The sequence below is a fragment of the Simochromis diagramma genome, unplaced genomic scaffold (genome assembly GCF_900408965.1).
Source record: "Simochromis diagramma unplaced genomic scaffold, fSimDia1.1 OVJJ01000026.1, whole genome shotgun sequence".
Lineage (NCBI taxonomy): Eukaryota > Metazoa > Chordata > Actinopteri > Cichliformes > Cichlidae > Simochromis > Simochromis diagramma.
Genome location: NW_024386985.1, coordinates 1574766 through 1600571, shown reverse-complemented (window position 1 = coordinate 1600571; position 25806 = coordinate 1574766). Strand labels below are relative to the sequence as shown.

Here is a 25806-nt window from a genome sequence, read left to right as displayed (position 1 = left end):
GAGATCTTGCGTGGAGCCCCAGATCGAGGGGGATCATCAGTGGTCTTGTATGTCTTCCATTTTCTGATGATTGCTCCCACAGTTGATTTTTTCACACCAAGCTGCTTGCCTATTGTAGATTCACTCTTCCCAGTCTGGTGCAGGTCTACAATACTTTTCCTGGTGTCCTTCGAAAGCTCTTTGGTCTTGGCCATGGCGGAGTTTGGAGTCTGACTGTTTGAGGCTGTGGACAGCTGTCTTTTATACAGATGATGAGTTCAAACAGGTGCCATTCATACAGGTAACAAGTGGGGGACAGAAAAGCTTCTTACAGAAGACGTTACAGGTCTGTGAGAGTCAGAGATTTTCCTTGTTTGAGGTGACCAAATACTTATTTTCCACCCTAATTTACGAATAAATTCTTTACAAATCCTACCATGTGAATTCATGGATTTTTTTTTCACATTCTGTCTCTCACAGTTGAAGTGTACCTCTGGTGCAAATTACTGACCTCTGTCATCATTTTAGGTGGGGGAACGTGCACAATCGGTGGCTGACTAAATACTTTTTTGCCCCACTGTAAACTGCTCACAACTTCTCTAAAGTCAGCACATTAATAGTTTATCTACCCTGTGTGTCCGGATGCTTTAAGTCAGGTTGTGATTGGCTGCAGAAGAAGAGGAAGCTGCTCAGTACCTAAACAACAAGCTTAGAATCTCATGATATTCCTTCAATTATTATGGTAAAATTTTGCTAATTGTGCACATTTGAATGATTAAACCAATGATCCAACATATTTTGCACCACACTAGCGCTGTTTGTTAGTGCTTTGAACTCTAGTGCCTGTCCCAACCCCTAATACATAGTAAGGATTGCAGGAAGGGGATAAAGTCTTGGCCAAATCAAACATGTGAATCATAAAGAATGAGCTTTCCACAACGAATCAGTCAGAGCTTGGGTTAACAATGGCCGCCTCTGGTGCTGTTGGCCAGCAGGGTGGTGGTGGAAACTGTGCTAATATCGGCCAAAGACAAAAGTACACACTGTAGCAAGGCAAGGGTACCAAACTCAAGCTCTGTAGCATTAGCTTGCTAAAATAACAGAGAGGTGAGATAACCATTTTAAACTAATTAGCCAACTCTTCCCACTCATTGTGTTGAGAGGAGTGGGCTTGCTAGCAAAGCTAATGACTCACGTTATGCTAACGGCTTTACCTTTTCAGCTGCCTGTACACATTTAGGCTACTACAGCATTTATTACATATTCTTCTTTGAATTTAGACAGATGTATCTTTTCAAGAGTCCACTGCACTCACACAGACTTGCTTTTCTTTCTCTCAGCAGATTCATTATGTGACTTGTTGGTGTGAAAACGTGAGTTTGCACCATAAGTGTGCATGCTGTACAGCAGCTTGCAAGTATTCCCAAAAAAATTACAGTGCTTTCAAATAACTTGTTTACTGTAACGATCAGCTTTCATCTTCAGTGTCAATGTGAGACTTTGTAGGGATCGTTTATTTCTAAACAGTTTAGTGTTTGTATTTAATTCAAAAGAAGTTTCTTCAAATCCTAGCAAAAGGTAATAAGGGGAAGAAAACTTGAACAGGCAGCTGATGGTCATCTTCCCTGAAATTATGTGAACCTGCTGTCACCTGTGAAGACAACAGGATGCCAGTTGTAGAACAGCCAGAGTAGCAGTCCCAATAAAGGACTGGCAATGTTTGTTCTCTTCCTCCTCCTTACTCTGTTCCTTTTCTCTCAAGGCCAAGGTAAGCCAGAGTAAGTAACCAGACACATGAGTACAATAACCTTAGTTTTTGTCTGAATTTAGAAGCAGCAAATGAAAGGTCATCTAGGCCTTTAAGTGTTTAAGACATGCCAGTATTTTCACAGCGATATGGTCCAATCTCTGAAGTAAAATATTGTGGTCGCCATGCTATGCTGCACTGAGGTCTAGCAGGACAGCAGGACGAGCATAGAGAGGAATTCACTGTCAAAGGCCATAAGAAGATCATTTGTAAGCTTCCTTAGAAACTTGCTGTGTCTGTGTTATGATGCGCTCGAAATCCTGCTAAAACTATTCAAATAAACAATTTCTTTGCAAATTATAAGTTAAGTTTTCAACAACTACTCTCCAGCAATTTTTGAAATAGAAGGAAAGCCAGTAATAATTGGTCTATAATTAGCTAAGACAGCTGGCTCAAGTAAAGGCTTTTTAAGTACTAGTTTAGCACCGCCTTAAAGGCCTGTGGTACATAGCCTGTTAATGAAGACAGATTAATCATGTTTAAAATTGAAGCATTCAGTAAGAGGTCTTTGAACAGCCTTGCAATGAGGTCTAAAAGACACATTCACGATTTAGAGGAACTAGAGAAAGAGTAAGTAAATATCAGCAGTTATTAAAGTCTCTATACTTAATGAGATATCTGTTGGGACAGCAATGAATAATTTGAATAATTTGAATGAATAATCTTCTTTCTCACAACACTGTTTGGGGCAATTTTTAAATAATGGGTCACTTTGACATTTCTAATACACTGAGTCTTTAGTCGTTGTTCAGCTGTTTTTAATAAATCATTGATTAGATGTGTCAATACCCGATGTTTTCAGAGTCAGCATTCAAAGATTCTCATTTGAGCTCGATCTATTATTTTCCTTATAAATCAGAGACTTGGTTTTCCCCAGATATCGCTGTGCAGTGAACCTCTATCTTTAGCACCAGCAGACATGGACATGAGTGTGTAAGCCTAAGATAAGGCAGAAAGGGACCATCAGAAAGAGGATCAACTTTTTTCAGTTTACATCATTCTTACTTGATCCTTCATTGGCTTTATCCTGCTCTCTGCAATCCCTCTATCTACCTGCTAGTATGCGTGTGTATGTGCGAGTGTGTGTGGCTCAGTATCATGGGCTTTAAAAGCTTCATGAAATTTGTAATCCTCCCTCTGCACCGTTATTGATCCTTGCGTAAAGGTTTATCTAGTTCTTTTCATTCCTCACTCATGCAGTCAACACTGTGTTTCGTACACATACGAAGCATCGTAATGTTAAAATGCAGTGTGAATGCATTGTGCTCAGAAGGAAGTAGTATCTTCTAAGATGGGGAGGAAAAGTACCATACACATGTGATCACATTGGAATACGCAAAGAGAGATAATCAAGAAATGTTGATAAATACTTTTTTCCTTAATGCTAAGTGTTAAATACTCTTAAATACTGAACAGTAACTGCCTAAAAACTATCTGCTGTCGCCGGAAATGTTAGTTTGGCATCATTGCTGCTAAAGCATGTCCAGCAATGAAATGAAAACAAGTTGCTCACTTCCTGCCACTGCTGGGAATGTTTAATGTTGTTTTGGTAAATCTTTTCCTTTTAGAAAATCATGAAAAACCAAATGTAACAAGATGTTTTATCATTTTTGGTACCTTTTAATGGCACAATAGCAAAATTTTAACAATGGACACATTTAAGTTAAATTGATTAATTATTAAATATATGGTTTTATTTTTTTATTTAACTGTCAGTAGAGGGTAGGAAGAAACATATAAACTGTAGAGAACTAAACAAAACCCAGAAAAATAAACATGTAGATCTTCAAGAAAAAGATCTTCCTCATTATTCGCTCTTTTTCTTTTCACCTTTTTTCTTTTATTGTTATGATTTTTTTTTTGCTTAGGTTTTTTAAATGAAAACAATGTATTTTACATTTTTTCATCTTTTGTCAGATTTTAAGGGAAAATCAGGCTCAACATTCTGCTTATTAACTGTGGTTTTCTGTTTGCTGCACAGAAATTCACAGATTTTTCAAGAAAACTTCAGTTGCCGTGTAAAAAAAATAGACTGCACTTTGTTGCAAAAAAATGAAACTTATACATCCTTTCAATTTGGCTTACATGGATACATTTCCACAATTTAAAAACGATTGTAAAACGCTTCTCAGAATCTATTTTGTTATAATTATGGTTGTGTCTGCTTATATTCGCCGCTACAACTGTTCATTAACAGACTCATTCACAGGGACAGAGGAGAAGCTGACACAATTAAATGGGAGGCACATGTAAGGATGTGCTACTGTGTGATTTTAGCCCCAAGGAGTGTGTTTTCCATGTAACATGCTCACATCCTATGTAACTTCTAACCTTCCAGTGCGCCACCCGCTGACACACTATTGTTCACTGCTCACCTGTCTCTGTTTGAAGTCAAAGAATTACCCTTGGGTTATGAGAAACATTAGACTTTATGATGAAACCATAAACACACGTACATATGCATACTGATATGCAAATGCTTTTTGAAGGAATTCCAGCTGCGGGCATTGGAAAGGCTGATAGCAATGCAGCTCTTTAATCTTTTGAACCTAAGCTGTTTAATTTTTTGGTGTTTGTTTGTTTTATTTTTTTAATATTCACATCCCGGATGCTCCAGTAATCAGTTATTAGCTCATATGCAACTAACCTGCTACATATGTGATATATGTGACATGTGTGACAGAGCTTTGGAAATCAAATAGGATTGGGAAATGTCAAAAGTGCTGGCATCAGAAAGATCATAAACCGGCATGGCAAAAGGAAAGCAGTAGAAGGAGTTACAGTGTTACTGAGTAAAACGGCACACTACAACTCAACTTCAACAACTGGAATGAAAAGAAAAAGGAAATGAGTTGAGAGATAAAACTACCATAACAAGATCAATAATTGCAACTACATGCTCAGCTCTAAGTATGGATTGCTTTAGGATAAGAGGTCACGATGCACAAGTCTCATTATATCACAGTAATGACAGCGGCTGACACTGAAAACAGACTGATAGATGGTGAGACAACCCCTGACAGTACAAACCTACATCATCATTATCATTAACCTTCCCCAGACAGCTTACTTTCAGCTGTCTCACACATTTTCTCTTATCACACTGTCGGTTGAAAAGAGAGCGAGACAGCTATTTCATTGCTTTGGTCCTCACTGAAATATCAAGGGGACGATGAACTACAGCAGCTCTGGTGATCAGCAAATCCTATGCCAATCAGCTTCAGCAGCAAATTCAACATCAGCAAATACTCGAGTGCCTAAGGTTTTTGCCACATTAAACATGGATTATCAAAAACAAGTAAGCATGTTGGTAAGCTGCCATTAGCATTTAAGATAGCATTTGGTTTCTAAAGGTATAGTTGTGATAGTTTCTTGTCTTTTTTCACAAGGAGAAGCTCACAGATCAGATGCATTCTTGTTAAGCCACTAACGTCACTAGAATCTGCAACATCCATAAGTTGTCCTTTTTATATTGACGCCTTAGCACAGTGGCTGTGACAAATATTAGATGCCAGAAGAAATGGTCCTCATTTAAAGAACAGCAGAGTCAATACTGAGACAAGAAAGAGAAAGAGAGAAGGTCACAATGCTTCTACTTCATGTCTGCTTTGTTTTGACTCGCCGACATGTTTTCTGTGGACTTGTGTTTTACTTTTGCTTTCATTTGCTGGTTTAGTTTGAAAACCAGTAGTTATATGGTAACAAAAATTAGGGTCTGGATTACAAGAGACCTCACTGGAGCAAGTGCGTTTAATTGAGAAACCAAAGGTTCCTTTCCAACGATGCTTGTGTCATGAGTTGGAAGTGAGAGACAACTCTCATTATCCCCAAAAAGTTTAACACAGCACCAACACCTTCCATGTGCTTGTGAGATGCAAGCGGATTTGACAAAATTGCTGTTTTTCGTGCCTTTTTAGTGAGACTGGCCTTCTTTTTTTTCTAAGAGTGAACAAACTTCCACATGTTTTGATGGTCAGATTACACATTCGTGATGATGAATCAACTAGTGAGTCAATTTCAGCTTGCCATCATCTGCTGAACTTGGCTATCTTTAGCTGTCATTGCAAAGTTTCAAAGGTGCCTTAAACAGTGAGGAACTCTCCCACACAGGGACCTTGCTGAGATACATTTACACATTTACATATGCGTAGCAATCGTTGGTGATTGCTACAGACTTTAAGGGGATAAAATTATTATGCTGTGCTTTAGTGTTCAGCTTCATTAAGCTGTCTGCTCATTTGCACACCGAATGCCAGTTTGAGAGTGGTTCAAGTGGAATAGTCACACACATTTGCCATTACCTTGTCACCCATCTATGAGAAGATTAACTGTACCAAAGTGCCATCGCTCCATCTGTGTGACTCTCCTCCATTTCCAACATGGCTGATATTTTTAATGAATTACTAAAAGTTTGCGAGTATATGAAATATGTATTGAATACCAAGTTTTATCGATACTGTGTTAAATTCAGCATGTCACTAGAATAGCAAAAGCAAAAAAAAAAAATCCCAGCTTAGCTCAGCAAGCAGTTTCTGGGTACAGAATCTGAGAAATCATTACTTAGGGATGTATAGACTAACGCTTCTTCACCACTGATGTCTGTAAATTTAAAGAAATCTCGACAGATGTCAGGATTCCAATAACAGCAACAATATAACTACCTCGAACTTTTTTCCACTTGCTTTTTAATACTGCTGCATGACACTAACGTTCTATTCTGGAGTCATAACCCAAGAGCTTCAGGGGGAGCTCTAGATGGATGGGTGGAGCATTTCAGTGGTTTGGGAGGATGATTTTGGAGCTGCTGCAGCATGGCTGCTTGTTGAAATCAGTGTGTGTGTGTGTGTGTGTGTGTGTGTGTGTGTGTGTGTGTGTGTGTGTGTCTCTGGGTGAAGAGCAGTAGATGAGGCGGCTGGCAAAGATTCATGGTGGAAGGATGACTGTGTGTTTACTGCTGGGTCTCCTAGGGCAACATACACTGGGCTGGAGAGGCATGGCTATCAGTCAGTGTGACATACTCACATTTGTGTAACCCAGAAAATAAACACAGGCTCATCCACATGCACAAAGAATTGTTTTAAAAACTGTATTCACATATTCTGTATTGGAACATCTGCAAACACCAGATGTTTTATTTAATTTGTTATTATTTGCGAGTAAAAGGCACCAAAGTTCTGGGATATTAACCTATCAATCTACAGTGCAGTGTAGCTGTTTTTTACTTCTTCTAACCTGTCACCCTGTTCTCTCTGCAGTCTGTTAGCTCACTGTAAGAGTTTGACAAGTGTCATTTAGTAATGATGGCCCTAGGCTCGTCACTGTACCAACAAGCAAAAAAAATGATGACTTCATGTACTGCGGGGAGCAGTTTCTCTCATCACATGATGACATGAAGTTACTTTGTCACAAAATCCCAAAGCTATTTTCACATGTGGCGACATCATTACATCAGTTATATATGGATTCACTGTTAGCAAAACGTGCATGATCGCATAACTGCGCTTTCAGTGTTGTCTGCAAATGGCAAAGCATGTTGGAAAAAAAATAGAAGATGTTAAAATAAGAATGAAATTTGTTATTGTTTTACTTAGATCTTCATTATTTTTGTCTCTGTGTGGCAGCTGTTGCGAGTTTCCTTTTTAGGGAGCAGAAATAAAGAGTGAGAATAAAACTTTGAAAAGAAAAACGCGATGGGGTGGGCTGCCAGGTGGACCAGTCGATGTTTTGACAGTTTACCCACAGCACGGTATAGTCATGGCAGCAGCCTGTCACTCTCAGATACCCTCCTGAGGCTCATTTACGTCTGTGTGTCTCCTGCTTTCTCTGCCTTGGTTTGTGCTCCTCTCTTTTTCTCCATCCTCACACTGGCTTCAATCCCTTCCCTTCTCCCCATATATTCATCCCACAAATTCCTCTGTTCTCTCACTCTTTCTTCCTTTCCTTTCAAGTTTCATGAAGACAGAGCTAGAAAGAAAGTTAGCTCCTGCTATGCTGTTTGTCTCCCTCCACATCCAGACCTCCTTCTGTGCTTTAGAGTTCCTGAAAAGGCTGAGAATAAAGGCTGAAATATCCAGCATACTATCAGATGCTATATCCGGGCTGTGTAATGAGTTACTTGAGAGGGCAAATCTGGTCAATGATTTTTTTTTAATGTCTTTTAGTACGTAAATTATTTTGATGAATTGTTTCAGTGTGTGAACTGACACAGTAAAATAGGTCATTTGGCATGCCAGTTGCATTTCACAACTATAATAGTTATAATGTGTTCTTGGTATGGACTCTATTTGTGTATATCCATATCTGAATCATATATAAAATTCATAAAATATTATGGACATTCATATTTTCTTTTCTTTCTCTTCAACAAGCTTAAGATTGTCACCCTGAAGAAAGATACTCATGGAATCTATAGGAGAAGCACCATTTCAACATCATGCAAGATGATTTTTGTAAGCTTACCGATATCCTGGCATGCCCAGTTCCTCTCTGTTTCGTGAGCTATGAACCATTTTTTTCTGCAGAAATTTCTTTATTATCAATAATAAGAACAAAATTTTTTACATAATACAAATGTAAACCCATTTAGTAAATATGACTTTTCCAATATCTTTTAATGGTCGCCTAGACATGGTTTCCAAAAGTGCTTTGGTTTGATTTTTCCAGATGTTACATCAAAATCTAGTCCTCCTGCTGTTAAAAGGGGATTTTTCCTTCCCACTGTTGCCAAAGAGCTTGCTCAGAGGGGGTGATGTGATTATTAGGGTTTTCTCTGTTTACTTTTTTATTATTCTAGGGTCTTTACCTTATAGTATAAAGTGCCACATCCACATTCATGGACCAGTCCCACTTCTTCACTCTTCTCACTGATGATGTCGACTATTTTCTTATTTCTTTTATTCTTCAGATGGTGAAATTATTACAGTGCCATCTGTATACCTCAGATTATTAATGAGGTCCCCACCAAGCACAACTCCTGGCATTCCTTGAGTCTCAGGAATGATGTACTTACTGTACAGAGAAATATGTCAGGTGACACCACCCACCCTTGCCGTACAGCTCTTCTGAAAAAAAAAGGAGTCTCACTTCTGTTTACTGCAGTTTGTTGCCAGTTCAGGTTCTTATTTCAAAAACGATGTAAAAATACAGTCAAAATAGGAATGCGACTGTAATACATTAGATTAGTAACACAAAGGTGGACTTTAGCTTCAGTGTATATGCTGTAATGTTGTGCTGTGTCTGCATTTTTAGCTCACAACTATACAAATGACTGCTTCTTTGGTAAGTTGACCATGAAAGATAAACTGTAATTCTGGAATGCCCAGAAGTTTCAGAAACCTAACAAGTCAGTATGGTTTTTTTTTTCATTTTCATTTTACTAATATTCAGCCACTTGTCCTTGTAGATCACTCCAAGCCCTGAGCTGCTTTTCAGCTGTATTATAGATAAAGCATGATTGAGATCACCGAGCTTGATTTTCAGAAAAGTTGATGTGTGAGTCATACTAGAACGTAAAGCTTAAGATAACTCGTCTGTTGTAGAAGCCATCCTCCTTTTAGCTTTCATTTCTTAATTAACTGCATGATTAGTGATTTGGGGGCTGTTAGTTAATTGGAAGTTGGGTATAATGTATACATATTAACAGACTTAATTATTAACAGTTTTTTCTTTAAGTTTTGATTGCACCACTTAAATAAGGCACGTTATAATAAAATACTGGAACGCTTCGATTTTTTTCTTTTGTTGGACTGTATAAACTGAACGCATGTTTATGTGCATTTCATGAGTGAATGTAAAATGGTAACCATGAGTGCATGGCATTTTAAAATTATTTCGAGATCCTCTCCTCTGAAAATAAAGGTTAAGTCACTACTAAATTTAAAAACAAAACATGTTAAAAAGGGTATTTTGTAAGGATTTACTTTTATTCCACGAGCTCTTTTATAAGCCACATGTACAGCTTTAACAGAAGCCCCTGGGGAAGTTTCACTGTATAAAGCTGCTTGCACCTGCTGCTAACACAGGTATTGATCAGAGGGACACTGCTGTGGCAGACAGCTCTGTGGTAAAGTAATTACCTGTAGGCTTCACACTCCAGGGACGTGTTTATAAGTCTATGTGAGCATGTGTGTGTGTCTACAAGTCAAGTATGTCAGATGATACACACACACACACGCATGCAACTATAATTGAAAGTGGATGGCTTGTCTCAGCACGTTCACCATGACGAACTAAACTACATTAATGTCTCGGTGCCCACCTTATTACAAGCTTTGGTAATTACCCAGCTGGGCAGTTCGAGGGACTCACAAGAGGGAGAGTGGGACAGTAAGTGGATGCATATTGGTTAACAGAATCCTTGATTAATGCCTTTTAGGTATAATCATAATAATCAGTAAAAAGAAGCAAGGAAATAAACTTTTTTTTCTTAAATGCACACAGAAATTTTTTTACAGCTGTCCACATGACAACTTCACATCATGCTAGTCGATATACACATTCAAATTTATTCAGACAATACTGCATGCTTGTTTAAACTTGTACATGAGCAAGCACATGTTGGCTGCACATATTATAATTATCACCATTAATATTTCTGTTCATTAGGACACACTTAATAATTGTAAAAAGATAAATGTGATAAAATTGGAAGTATAACGGTTACAATTTCACTCCATGGCCGCACCTTTGCTAAAAGCCAAGATGATTTCCCAATGGAGCCAATAAAACTGTACACATTTACTGTGTAAAGCCAAGTGTTTACCAAATAGTATACAATCTAGTAGAGCCTCATGTGTGAGCATTTGGATGAGTGAATGAGTCTCAGCCATCTTAACAGCCTCTATTCCCACTGGCTCCAGATAAATGAGTTTCCACCGTAATTTGCACTGAGCTGTGCAAAACGACTATACCGACTTTTTTTTATTTATACTCTGCAAGTATGAGGGTAGAAATTACGCGAGGGAAATTCCAAGTGCTTTCTAAAAGAAAAAAAAAAGACTAATGACTACAAAACTTTGGAACCTACTTTCCTTTACAAAAAAAAACAAAAAACAAAAACAAGAAAAACTTTATACACATACCCAGCAGCAAAATGTGTACCTGCCCACTAGCAACTAAATATTTAGTTGTAATGTGTCAAACTCATCAGCAGCCATCAAGAAAAAGAGTTTGATGCATGTCTACATCAAAACGACAGGCTGCAGAGACATCTGTTCTGATGGCAAATAATACACAAAAACACGCACGCGTACTCTCCCCACTGAGTGCCTCTAGCACCAGCCCTCATCAACACTGCTGATTTGTGGTCGTGGCAGCTCCCAGCCATGTTCGACTCTGATTGGCCATGTAACCTTTTAGTTGATGTCTGACTGTCTTGTCACATCTCAGCAACAAACACAACCTACAGCCCATCAACTTGCGCAGCATTGACATTTGTCTGTCTTGTCATGTCTCAGTGCGGCAGTGTAAGAAATGATGGATGTTACATAAGGAGAAAAGGGATGGGACATCTTGAGTGAAGCAGCAAGAACTGTAAAAGCAGCAGAGACTTTTGTCATTCTTGAATGAGACATTCCACAGATAGAGAAGAGAATAGCACTGAAATCAGACCAGACGCACTCCAAACTCCTAAATCTATCCCCAGATGCACACACAAAGCTCGCTTGAAGTGGTGGAGGATATTCTGAGCATGTCTGCATTACCCAACAGCGGGAGCTCATCGTAGCAGCATTTTTATCAACACAAAGTTAAAGTAATAGTGACATTAGAAAGCCTCTCTATCGCTATTTTATTTTATCAATTTATTTTTTTCTCTCTTTCAAACAAATTCTTTCTGATGATCATTGTGTGGAGATTATTCTGTAAATGCAGTTCAGGTTATTAGCTAATATAAAATAAAGGAATCAATAGGAGTTAATGGCTAATATGCTCCCATAGTATAGATTTTTACACTGGACTAAGGCATCTTTGCTGACTTATTGTAAGACATTTGCAGTATGATCAAAGGAAACTATCTTGTAAACTGCTGCCGTGCTGTATATTCTGATATGCAGGCGGTGACCTGGCATCTTTATAATACATCGACTATGATAACACTTTTTTATTCACATTTTTTTTATTGTTAACAAGTCCGATGAACGGCTAACAAATGTGATAGCTGTTGGCTCAGTATTTTAAACACACTTGCCTTTGGCACTCAGCTCTAGGCTCATTTGCTCCTGCTGTAGCTATAATTCCTCTAAAACAACAAAACATATTTAGTTTCATTTTTAAAAAGAAGCTTAGTTATTTTAGTAAAACAGGTGGACATAGTGATTTTACTGGTAAAACAAGTGGAAATACCAAATTTATTGAGATTTTCAGCCGTAAGACTATTGAGTATTTTAACCCTCTCAGGCTCAAATTAAACTTTTTGTTGCTAATGCACAACCAAGTCCTGAAGTGGTACTTCTGAGTAAAAAAAACTCATAAAATATGTATGTGGGGTAATCAGGTTGTTAGTTTTTAACTGTTGCAAATCTGCAACGCCTGCCTTGAGAGGGTTAAAACTATTGAGTAAGTGAGTATTATTGGGAGCTGGATGCAGTATGAGTGAGTCAAAACAAACTGCACTGTGCTGTCGTGTTGAAGGGTTATGCATGGTTGTGTTGGGCTCTGCTCAGTTTTGCAGAGCGTTTGCAGTATTTGGCCTCTGTAAACTTTAAACTTAAACTGGACCGTGAACTACTGACCCTTTTGACTGGATTGATGTTTTTTCAACATGACATTATGATAATAAATAGAATATGACACATGTCACAGCTGCACTACTGCTGTGCTGCAGATTGTTTGGATCAGCCTTGGCATTTGACCTTAAACGAAACCTTTCTGTCTATCAAACACACACACACACACATACACATGCAGATGCACTTATATTGTAAGCTATCACTCATCTATGCAACTGTGACAATTTTTTCTCTCTTTTTAAAAAATCAAAACAATAATTTTTAATAGTGCACGAGCTTGCACACAACAAAAAAGAAAATCAGAACTGGATTGCTTTTCTTATCATGACACCTTGTCAGAAATTAGCAGTATTCCAATTTCTAGCATGCATCAGTGGACACATGAAGGGTAACTGTGTTTTCGTGTGTGTTTGTGTGAAGTGAAACTGCAGGATCATTACACCAATATAAAACATTTACTTTACATTATTTTTAAATGTTTGTTTTGCGGGACTAAAGTCACGTGTTTATGCCTTAAACCTTTTTACTCACACATATTTTGAATGAATGGTAATGACCATAGAAGACCTTCTGGTTAGCTAATAAGATACAACAAGCACAATAATCCAAAAAATCATGGCTTCTACACAAATAAATTCTTTCTGTGAGAATGTTTGTGTTCTCATTACACATGATCCATACTGTAGTGTTGCCACAGTCATCTTGATCTTGAGGCAAAACAAAAACACTTTTATATTACACCAATAATTTCTGGATTTGGTGTCCTATCAGTAGGGATTTGGTAAAGCATATAAAGACACCCCTGTCAAAGAAAAGGCCTCCCAGACACTTTTGGAGCAGCAAATTCTAGCTGTCATGCTGACAGGCTTCGTCAGTTAAGAAAGGTACAATATAAAAAGATGACAACCTAGGTTTTAGTGTGATCCAGGACCTTTGTAGAATGTGATCCAAATCTTTGCTTTGAGGCAAATTCACAAATTATAAATGTAAACACACACACACAAACACAAGAAATTTAAAAGATTTTGTGTAGGTGGAATCAGTGTAACCGCAGTAAATAGCAATATGTAATGTGAGACAGATATTGTAGCATAGACTATAGGAGTCACTGTGGTTGATACTAGACATAAGTTGTCTTCTGGAGCAGTAATTGACTGCAAATCAGAATACATTTTCAGTTCATCCACTTAAAGCAAAGCTAAAAATCTCATTCAGAAAGACTTTCCCTTCAGTGTGTTTAAATGTACAGGAAAGCATGTTTCACCAAACCCACCCTGGTTAATTGGACCATGTTATAGTAAGTTGAGCTAAAAAATAACACCAATGAGCAACTAAGGGCCCACTGCAGTGGAGTTGGCATGTGAAAAATGTTAAATATGAGGACATCAAAACATACATTAGCTAGCTTTTTTCTCCCAAGGTCATGATCTTGGCTGATTTTCAAAGCCATGAAAAAGCACAAGTCTGTCAAACTAACTAACCAGAGACAGAAAATCTCTTGCGTCTTTGCATCCTGTTTTGTAACTGCAAATGTCACGTATTTCAATAGTGCTGTCAATGTAGAAAACATCATAAATCATCGCTGTACAGAAGCTTAAGGTGCAAACTGCTGTATCAGTTAACTTTATAGTAAGTGGAGCAAACAGATCATAAATATAATAAATATTAATATTGCCTCTGACCACAAATATTCAGATACGCCTTTAAAGTCTCCTTGAAGTGTGCTTCAGGACGAGTGTGAGTACATTGTACTGTACTGTCTGTGGGGACAAGACCACAAATTGTAGGGCAAAGAGATGGAGACTCACATTCATGCTCTACTGACAAAATATGCATCATTTGGATCCTTCAGACCCCCGCATACTTGTGGATGAGCCAACTCTAAAAGTTGCATCAGATCAACTGGGTCTTATTCATAAACAGCGAGTAGGCACAAATCTGTGTGCAGATGTTTTACCCACAAATATGTGATGTAGAAATTTTCAAATGAATATAGGCCCACGGTACCGTGAAAAAGTATGCTGTCTTTCCAATTTATTATTCTTTTGGATATTTCTTTTACTTAAATGATTCAGGTTACCAAACAAACTGTGATATTAGATGCAGATAACCTGAGTAAATGCAAAACACTTCTAAATTTGTGTATGTATGTGTATGCATGTGTAATGTATATATAGACACGTGTGTGTGTGTGTGATTTACATTGCTGTGCTTGAGAGCCACAATCTACCGGAACCAAATTCCTTGTATGTGTCTGCACATATACTTGGCCAATAAACACAATTCTGATTCTGATTAAAATTTAATTTATCAAGGTGAAAATTTTTTTGATACACTTTGTAAAAGTGTGGCTTTTTTTTTTTTTACTTCTTCCTTGAATACTATTATTTGAGATTATTTAGTCACAAATTGTGATTTTTAACAGCATGGTACTATGCAGAATGCAAGCACTGAGATACATAAAATGGTAAGAACCAAACTACCCTTTAAACATATTTCACATATTTCATAAATCTAGTAAAAATTGCATTGCACAAAAATTGCACTTATTTGGTGCACAGAAAGAAAATTTGATGTAGATATTAATGATATGTGTATATCAGTGTCTTTAACCTCGTCATATAATTCTAAAGTGACGCTATGATTCTTAGATCAGTGCTTTATGTGGGTAATAGAGGCATTAGCTAAACTTATGGTTAATATTTTGATTGCGTATAGTGTTTTATAATTCTGTCCAGATGTACCTCCCTGATGTTATACCCTAACATAAACAAAGGAGCAGATTGCCTTCCAGGAAACTTACTGTCTTAAATGTGTCTACATAATCATCATAAAAGATACACACTTTTTAAATAATAATGTATTTCCTCCCTCCCACCATTTTACGGAACTCGCCTTCCTATGACCCCAAAGCAAAAGACAATCAACACATGATTTAGTGTGTCTTATTCATTCATGTGTTATTACCCCTACTGAAATTGTAAAACATAGCATTGGATGAAGAGCACAGTAACTCGCACTGAAAGAACGATGCAATTAATTGCGCCCAAAACTGTTAGAGTGTGAAACTCTAGGTACTGGTTTGTGAAAACCAATTTAAACATGTCTATGCACATTCTGTACGTACGCTTATTTGTGTCCGTGTGTGAGTCGGAAAGAGTGAAAAGCAAAGTGCAGACAGAGAAAGACAGAGAAAGGAGAACCATGAGAAGAAGAAAAAAACACTGCCGTCAGTGCCTTTTGGCTTTGTAACAAATTGTATCCCTGGATCAGATCCAGAGCCTCGGATCGGAAAATATTCTGTTACACAACATTTCAAAAGTGGTAGAACAAGAGTGTTAATAGACTTGGCTGTAAACGGTGTTCTTGGTTCCTTTTTTGTTCTTCCAACTACACTTACATCTAGAGATATTTACATACATTTAAGAGCAGTTTTTTAATGCTCAAATGTATCATTACAATTATTTTAAAAATACTCTCAGTGATATATGGGATCAAAACGAAAATCAAACCAAAGACAATGCACTGGCCAAAAAACTTAAAGGAACACCTTTTAATCAGAGTATAGCATCAAGTCAAGTAAACGTCTGGAATATTGATGTGGTTCTAATCTTTTCTTACTGTTTTTTTCCCACTAGCTTTGCATTTAAGACCACCAGGTACCGGAACAGCTTCTTCCCTACGGCTGTCAGACTCCTGAACTCTGCCTCCTGACACCTGACCCACATTAATCTCATGAACTGAACACACACACAACCACCTACACACACACACTTGACAAAAACAAACAAATGGACAACTGTACCCTCATACACACAATACTAACATGGACTGAACCATCACTCACAACCACTAGCACTTTACAGCCTCTGAAGAAATTATCCACATATTTCACTTATCTTAACTGCACAACTGTAAATGCTGTATAGACAATCATTCAGTACAATACGATAATTATAATTCTACTGTTTACAACTGTTTATAACTTGCATAGTTCATATTTCTGTATAGCTTTATATTTCATATTTCTATTATATAGTTTTCATATTTATATCCTGTTCATAGCCTGTACATAGCTTGTACACCCACTACAGCCTGTACATACTTATAGTTATAGCATATTCATAACATACCTTCATATTGTGTACATTGTAACATACCCATAATAGACCCATATTTTGTACCTTCATACCTATAACAGGCCCATTTCTGTAATATATCTATATTATCGCTAATATATATTTTGTAATATATCTATATTATGGCTAAAGCACTTCTGGATGGATGCAAACTGCATTTCGTTGCCTTGTAACTATGGTATTTGTTGCTGCTTTTTGACATCAACACAGCTTGATCAAACTTACATTATAATATTACTTTGTAATATGTTACATTATTACAGAAAATAAAGAAAAGAACACACAAATACAAAACAAGAGGGTCAAATCTCTCTACTGTACAAATGTACTTACACTTGCAGTATCATTCAAAACCAAATGCTTGATCATGAGGGTCATTTACATATTGGGATTTTTTCTGTTATTATTATTGTAGGGTCTTTACCTTACAGTATAAAAAGTGTCATGTTGCCTGTTGCTGTTGTGTGCTACATAAATAAAATTGAATTGAACTGTGAAACTGATTCATTAAAATCATATAAGATTAGCTCCAAAGGATGGGGTACACCCTCTACATGTTGCCAGTCAACTGAAGGGCTAATACTAATCTATCACAGGGTATACAAGAAGTCTCTATATTTGGAAGGACAAAAATTTGTGTAACAGTGTAATCTGTCTTTTGATGATTGTTATGCATCCGTGTGAGGCTGGTAAAAAGGATTTGCTTTTAAATAAAAATCTTCTTCTCAGTATATTATTTTAAGAATACATACTTCTAGAATCCAACAGCCACAGTACATTTCATATTATTTAAGCTTCAACGGCCAGAATTTGACAAAACAGGTGGTTATATTCCATCTGTGCTCACCAGGGAACATACACCAAAACTGAAAAGGTAATGTCCCGATGGATGCTCAATCATTCAGGTAAGGAAATCCCAGAAAGTTGATTTTGTTCATCCAAGTGGCAAAACATTTCTCCCACTGAAAACTGCATCTAAATGAACAAAATCAACTTACTGGGATAGAAGCTAATGTTGGTTAGTCTAGATTGTCGCAACTACAATCTTCTTATTTACTTCTGTGCCTTGTTTTTGCAAAATTTTATAGTTAGTTTCCTCTTTATGAACAAATCCAAACAAAGGTGTAATTTGCTCCCCAAAGGCAAAGGAGCACGATTGGCTTTACAGCCATTACAATGTTAAGATATATTCATTCCAAAGTATCACAAAGCATTGCAATACTAAACAAGGCAAAGCAGGTATTCGACAGAACATCACTTCATATTCTATACTGTTCACTGGTTTCACCATACTTAAGCTATTGTGCAGAGGTCTGGGGCAACAACTATAAAACCACATTACATTCACTTTTTATTCTTCAAAAAAAAAAAGCGATTTGAATCATCCACAATGCAGGTTATAGGGAACATACAAACTCACTATTTTTGCAGTCTGAAATATTGAAAATTGACGATCTAGTGAAATTCCAAACAGCACAAATTCTATTCAAAGCAAAAAATAAAGAACTGCCAGGTAATATTCAGAGTATGTTGTTTTTGAAAGAAGGAAGTTATAATTTAAGGGGTTTTTGTAACTTCAAATCAGGGAAGGTACGTACTACAAGAAAAAGCTTTTGTGTTTCTGTTCATGGAGTGAAACTGTGGAACGGTCTGAATATGGAATTAAAGCAATGTCCAAACATAAAACTGTTCAAAAAGAGTTATAAAAATATGATCTTCTCGAACTATAAAGAAAAGGAAAATATTGAAATTAAGTGAATGTATCCCCCCTTTTGTTTCCACTCCCTGCACTGTCTGCATCACTTGCTATTCCCGGCAATAACCTACGGAGTGCCCAGTGGTATCGCAATCTTGGGTAGGATACTGTCCGATCCCAAATAAAGTCCGGTTTCAGGCTGAGGTCAGTTCCTGACGACGGAAGGTGTTTAGTGCGTTGCAGGAAGTCGCAACAAAAAGGCAGAAGAAACACAGAAAGGTGCGCAGTAGTTCAGAGCACTGTGCTGCTGCATAAGTTTTAAAATAATTTTAAGACAAAATGGTAATAGACTTCTTAATCTGGTTATGTGGCACATTTAAATTTTTAAATTTTTGAGTTTGTTATTCCTAAAACACTGTAAAAGCAATCAATCAATATGATTTTGAAGTGTTATATGGTTTCTTATTCACATCAATTTGGACATAAAGTGGAGATCAACCCTTGCCATCACAAAACAAAGTCTGTGATCACAAATATACTGCATATCCATAAACAACAGTGACACATGACATATCACCGGCACCTAATGCTCCATAACCACAGATCTTAGAGAGTGTGTGTTCTCGTAATGAAGCAGAGCTTTAACTGAGCAACAGAAATGCACTCTCAGCAAAAAACAGTATCATCACTTTCTCACAGTTTCTTATGTACTCCTGCTGTTAGTTGCTATTTCTTCTAAGTTTAAGCTGGGATACACAAACTATATCTTACATTATGCTGATGGCCGGACTTTTCATAAATTTTAACTAAGGCTTGATTTCAGGACTTATGCTTTACCAGCTGACTTAAATATGAAGAGATGAAATAAGTAGAAATGCAGCAGCCCAAATGTCAGATTATATTCATATTTTCTTAAGAATATCTGTATTATTATTATCACAATATTTAGATTTCAAGTGTCTCTTGTTCTCTTTCAAACATAATACTTAGGAAACCTCTCCAAGCAGCATCGGTAGATGAGAACTTATGGCCGATCAGACGGGTTCAGTTTTCTGCACCATAGAAGACTTGTATGTCTTTTGAGAACAGGTATGCTCTTCTCAGTTCCAAAAATGACTCCCACTGTTATTTATCGGTGCTGTTGAGATTTTGGCCCAGTCACACAGGCCATAGACTGGTCACCAGCCACCAGGCTGTCTGTCACAAAGAAAAACTTAGTATTTCTTCACAAGGAAAGGTTTGGTGCAGCACCTTTTGCAACTGATCTCCCCTAGTAACACCCTGCAACTTTTGCAAACCATTCATAAACATTTTTTGTTAGCAACCAGAGGCTGTCAGAGGGTAACTGTTAGGTTTATAGGCCTTTGTGTGTCAGGCCTTTCTCTTTCCATTCTTTTTGATCTATCCAAGACACAGAAAGACTTGCATAAACTGGAGAAATGCTTATCTTAGAGCAAAAAAAAAAAAATAGTGTAAAAGTTGCATTGTAATTAATTTCAGCTGCCTTCGCTCTCTGGACTACACACAATACTGTAATACTGTATTGAGATACTGATACTGAATACTGAGATGCCATACCTTCTGGACAGAAGTGCATGTAGAGTGAATGTGAAGCAAGGCAGTAAATATGTTTATTTAAATTTGTGTAAAACAAATAAATGTTAAAACATATATTAAATCTATTCTCAACCTTGGTTTTAAAGCAGCACAGCTAATTTTAGTTTCAGGGCCCCACAGCAACCCAAGTCAATCTCAGTGCAATTTAAACATTTCCCTTTATTCTCTCATTCACTTTATTGCCATTACAATATAGAATATTTCTTCATGATTGTAAGAACTAGTTGTGGCATAGGAATACATTAAGTCCATTTATCTCATATTTTTATCCCTGTATAATCATTCATCCATCTCCATATCAGGAAAATAAGCTTATTTTATTTAAAAAATGACTTTAAAAATGTCTCCTCCCCCATTGTCACACATTTATCATCGTTAAAAATTTACATGAAGAAATTTTAAAAAAAGAATATCTGTAGTACCTTTAAACTTATTTCTTGTTCTCGTGTTCTTTTTTTTCAGCAAACACCATGTTAGACTATATCAACACAATGTTTTTGTGTCATTGTCAAATATGGCCTCTTTTTTCTTTCCCTCTCCTTTTATTCACACTGTTGACTGCTTACCCTTTCCATCTTCATTTGTTTCCTTCATTCCCCTCTTACTGTATTTTGCTCCTCTGTGCTTCCCTTGATTGCTTTATATGAGCAAGAAATCACATTCATGAAAATAAAATATGTCTATATTTCAACACAAAACCCTGGCACTGAACATTGGAATAATCTAAATGGAACTACTGCAAATTATATAATGTCTCAGTTTGGATGCGGTCTTACTTGTGCTGTGGATTTGTATTCATTTATTCTACTTCATATTTACCATTTACAGTCTGATGTTATTGGAAACACCAAACACAGTGTTATTGATATGGCTGTCATGTTGCTCAGTGTTATTTTGATAAGGGCTGCATTTCAAGTTAGGATACTGCACACACACACGCCTTTTGACATGGAATATTACTTGGAATATTCTATATGTCTGTGTGAATATGACTTAAAACAACATCAATTTTCAGAAACCATAAGCTTTGTCATTCTCAACCACCCTAGGGATGTATCCCATTTTCACCTTGGTACTTCCAGGCACAGATGTTTCTGTATACAACACCGGCCACTTGGTTGTGGCGTTCCATGTATCCCCTGCCTGCTACCATCTTGCACCCTGCTGTTATGTGCTGGATTGGCTCAGGGGCATCTTTGCACAGCCTGTACCTGGGGTCCTGCCTGGTGTGGTAGACCTCACCCTCTACTGAACTTGTCCTTAGAGCTTGTTCCTGTGCTGCCATGATTAGCGCCTCTGTGCTGTCTTTCAGTCCAGCCATTGGTAGGATTTCTTGATATCAGCCACTTGTTAAGTCTGCCAGTGCGACATGCCATGCATGGTAAGGAGCTTTCTTGTCTTGATGTCAGTGGCATCCACCTCCTCCTTTGGCCAACTGATTAGTCCAGCAGGGTATATGATGACCAGGTGCTGATTGCCCTAGGCACTGCCGAATGGGAATCAGCTGACTTCTGAGGCCTTGACTCACTCTGCAGATATTTGGTGGTTGTGGTTTTCTTACTGGCCTTTTTATGGTTCCCATTTCCCTATAGGATTCCAAGGTACTTGCAGCTGTCCTCAATGTCTGCAAAATTCTATTCTGGTAGCACAATCTCCTCGGTTCTGCCTACAATCATCAATTCACTCATGTGGACTTGTGCGCATACACATAATTATAAAGAGTAGAAACGCAGTAAAAAAAGCTTAATTATAGAAAGGTTACTGTGCTATCATGGCCAGAGAGCCTCTGCAATCAGTCACTAAAGCAACTGATTTCAGTGATTAACTTAACTTTAATGAAGAGATGAAGTAATCAGTGAAATGAGCTGCAGTGATGTCAAGATGGATGAGAACCTATAGATGATGGGTCACACTGCAACACAGCAGGATCGTGACTGTACACGAAACACCCATCTAAAGCATGTCTGCTACACACAAACAAACTCATCTAAATTTTCTTATTTAGAGGCAGTTATTACAGGCAGCTGAAGATGAGGGGTTGTTTTTCTAAAGAAAGTGCAAAAATGGGCATTGGCTTTGGTAAGGGAAGTGCCTGCTCTGTGAGATTTTGGTTAAATCCTAAAAAGATTTACGGCCTCATAAGTTGTGAAGCCGTGTCAACACTGGAAGCAATGCACAGCAATGTGTGACCAAATGCCCATAAAAAGTTAATGACGTTTAGAGACATTCAAGTGGTTAGAGGTAAAAAAAAAAAAAAAAAAAAAAAACTCACACAAAATAGTAGATGGAGCTAAATAGAGACAGATTCACTGTTTTAACAGCCATCATCTGCTAGCTAGTTATCTAAAATTGCAGTTTTCCACAAAGCTTAAAAGTCCACTTTTAAGCTTTTTTTTTTTTTTTAATTCACTTTTGGGTTAATAGCTTGTGATGTATGTTACTGCTTGTTCTGGTGCTAGCACAGCAAGATCTATATCATCTAGATAAGACTAAATCAGCTAGATAAAGATTTTCCATCTGATCATATCACCAAACCGGAATTTGCAGTGATTGCAGTCATAATTTACTCCTAAAATCTCTAAAAACTTAAACCACAGGCAGTTGTTCACATTTGAGATATGTGCAGACCTCTATGCAGAAAAGCAACAACCAAAAAATGTACTTCCATATAGCTCAAAAATTTATTACAGGAGTATAATTAGCAGGAGAGATATAAGTATTAGACAGGCAAAGATACTAGCAGTGACAGCCCATCTTCTAAGGAGTTGAACTTAATCCATTTTCTCTCAAAGTAGCTCTGCTTGCTTACACACCTCTTTGAAGTGTAAATTGAAAAAGAATTGGTTGCATAAACTTTCTACAGTGACAAGCTTGGAAAAAAAAAGTCTGTTCTCTTCTGCTGTGACACCCCCTATTTTGCTAAGAAACAAGGCCAAAGATTGGAAATATTATATAATAAACAAAAGGGGACTTAATTAGTTTGTGCAAAGACAGTCACAATTCCAAACAATATGTACACTGATTGTTATTTGTTGAATATGGGAGCTATTCATGCAAATGTAATAATCACTCAATGTGGGAGAATCCTGCAAACCAAACAGTAATTAATTCACACGAAGATATTTCCCCTGTCTAGTCAAGCAAAGCTGTTTAAATACGCTCCCCTTCTGCCATCATCTCCTTAGACTCCCCTTTTTCCTCTTACATCTTTCTCTGTCTTCAGAAGTCCTTTCATGTGTCTCTTTTGCTTTGTCTGCTCCCGTCTTAGTTTTGCTATCCCAGACTCAACACAAAGTCAGATAGCTTTTTTTCACAGTTTTCTGTGCCTTATAAAGTAAATAGTAAAAAAAGAATGATCAGACTCTAGGTTAAGCAAATATGGGAATATCCACTGAACCAAACTATAGATACCTAAAGTATCTATCTATATGTAAAGAGTCCATAAATAACAGATTTTTATCATAACATATGATTGTGAATATAGAATAATTATCGTAATTGATGACGGAGATGACTGGAGAAACCCTAAATGCCATCAGTTTCAATGAATGCCAATATAAAACTACATACTGCCCCCTTCAAAGTGTAGTAATGATCACATTTCACCTTTAACTGTGAAGCTTTTTCAATAATAGCCTTGAAGTTGTTAATGTAAATGTGAAGGATTGTTGAAGTAAAATTATAGAGAAACAAGAGAAAATGATTAAGAATATTTGCTACAATAATTTATCATTTATTTGTGGCTAACCACATCTATTGGACTGGATCCAGGGAAAAGTCCTGATGTATTTGCAAATTTGAACCAGAGAAAGAAGGATGATGGCACAGGGACCTGCTGTTTGTCTACACAAGTTTCTGTTGTTCTATGTTGAGGTCTGCTTTTATTCATACATATACTATTGATACAGGGGTATCTGTAAAATGGTCTGTATTTGTATAGCGCTTTACTTAGTCCCTATGGACCCCAAAGCACTTTACACTACATACAGCCATCCACCCATTCACACACACACATTCACACACTGGTGATGGCAAGCTACATTGCAGCCACAGCTGCCCTGGGGCGCACTGACAGAGGCGAGGCTGCTGGACACTGGCGCCACCGGGCCCTCTGACCACCACCAGCAACGGGTTAAGTGTCTTGCCCAAGGACACAACGACCGAGACTGTCGGAGCCGGTGGTCGAACTGCCAGCTCTTGAGACGCAATTGCCCCATCTGTAGCTCAAGAGGTAGAGCATAATCTAATCAGAAGGTTGGTGGTTCAGTCCATGGCTGCTCCAGTCTACATGCCAAATATCCTTGGGCAAGATACTAACCTCAACTTTCTCTCTGATGTATCAATCAGAGTATGAATGTGTGTGAATGTTAGATAGAAAGCACTTAAGCTTAGGTGGGAAACAGTGCTGGTGTGAATGGGTGAATGTTGTATAAAGCGCTCTGGAAGAGTACAAAAGTGCTATAAAGGAATCAATTCATTTACCACACATGCATTACTATTTCTAAAATTGCAATCATCATCATCTTTATTTATAAAGCACTTTAAAACAACCACAGCTGATGCAAAGTGCTGTACATTGGAACTAAATAATAAAATTTGCATGCATTGTGTTTAGCTTTGCCACCTTTACCTTACCCTTGTAATATTTCATATAGATAATTCTTTCTGCCTTCTTTCTTTTGTTTTAAACTGCATTCTGATTTTTTTCACAGCATCCCAACAAACTGTTTTTCCCATTATTAAAGAAAGCCTAAATATATCCTTAATGGAAACTGAGAGGATTTGATATGTGAGGGCTAGTTTTAGGGTTGTTTGTCACAACCCCCCCCCCCCCCCCGGCAAAAAAAAAAAAAAAAAAAAAACTGCCGCTAGTGCTACCTCTCATCTTTCTAGATGATCCAGTTAGGGTATGTCCTAGAAGACTTCCTTCTCTAGTGATCGGATTCAGTTTTCAGAAAACTTGACCTCTGACCTTACCATGAGGTAATGGTAGCCAAAATTCTAACTTTTGTGACATTTTTATCAGATGCTATTATTAATATTACCAATTTGAAAATCCTGTGTGGTCCTGTTCTCGAGTTATTGTGTTCACAAAGCTGGGTGTCCATAATGTCTACAAAGACAATGACGTATGTACTTCTATTTTAGCACCATTTTTTTTTAATGCAGACCACTCCTCTAATTTCATGTTTCACCTATCTAAAACATTAGTCATATGTGTTGATGTTCTTAGTTATAATAAATGACAAACTCTTCCATGAAGGACTGACAGGAGCAACAAATAACCATTTAAATTCACTGATAACTGCGATAGAGAAAAACTTTATCATTCACACAGATGGTAGAGATGTAGTGTGTAAGTGTGTGTGTGGGTAGCTTTGGTGGTTATGGAAGGTTGGATGGGGGTGTTTCTGGCACCATGAAATATAAATGTGAGAAAATAAATTATAAAAAGCATGGAAAACTCACAGAGAAACCATGGTGACATGATTGTTTCAGTTCAGTGGCAAAGCCTGTTATCTCACACAGACACATACACCCAGGCATCCTGTGATCCTTTGGCTTGGAGAAAACAACGTTCAGGTTGGAGGTTTGTATCAGTATTAGAAAAATAAATAAATTAAAAAAAGAAAAAAAGATTTGTTACCTGCTACTTTTTTATCTCTCATTTTCTCCCCTTTCTCTCTTTCTGCTATCTCTGGATCTTTTCTTTCTTCTTTGGCTATAAATAGATCAGTGTCTGGCTAGAAGGTAACAAGTGAAAATAATAGTGAACTTAGGGGGCCTCAGACGGGTAGACAGAGACTTCCTCTCTGTCCACCTGTGTTACTTCTTTTAAAA

The 25806-nt window shown here is 37.4% G+C and overlaps 1 protein-coding gene across 1 annotated transcript in view; it reads right to left on the bottom strand.

Moving 5' to 3' along the window:
• Window positions 1-25806, bottom strand: part of LOC120738575 (inactive N-acetylated-alpha-linked acidic dipeptidase-like protein 2) — a 466433-nt gene that overhangs the window by 267713 nt on the left and 172914 nt on the right. The gene's annotated exons all lie outside the window — the stretch shown is intronic.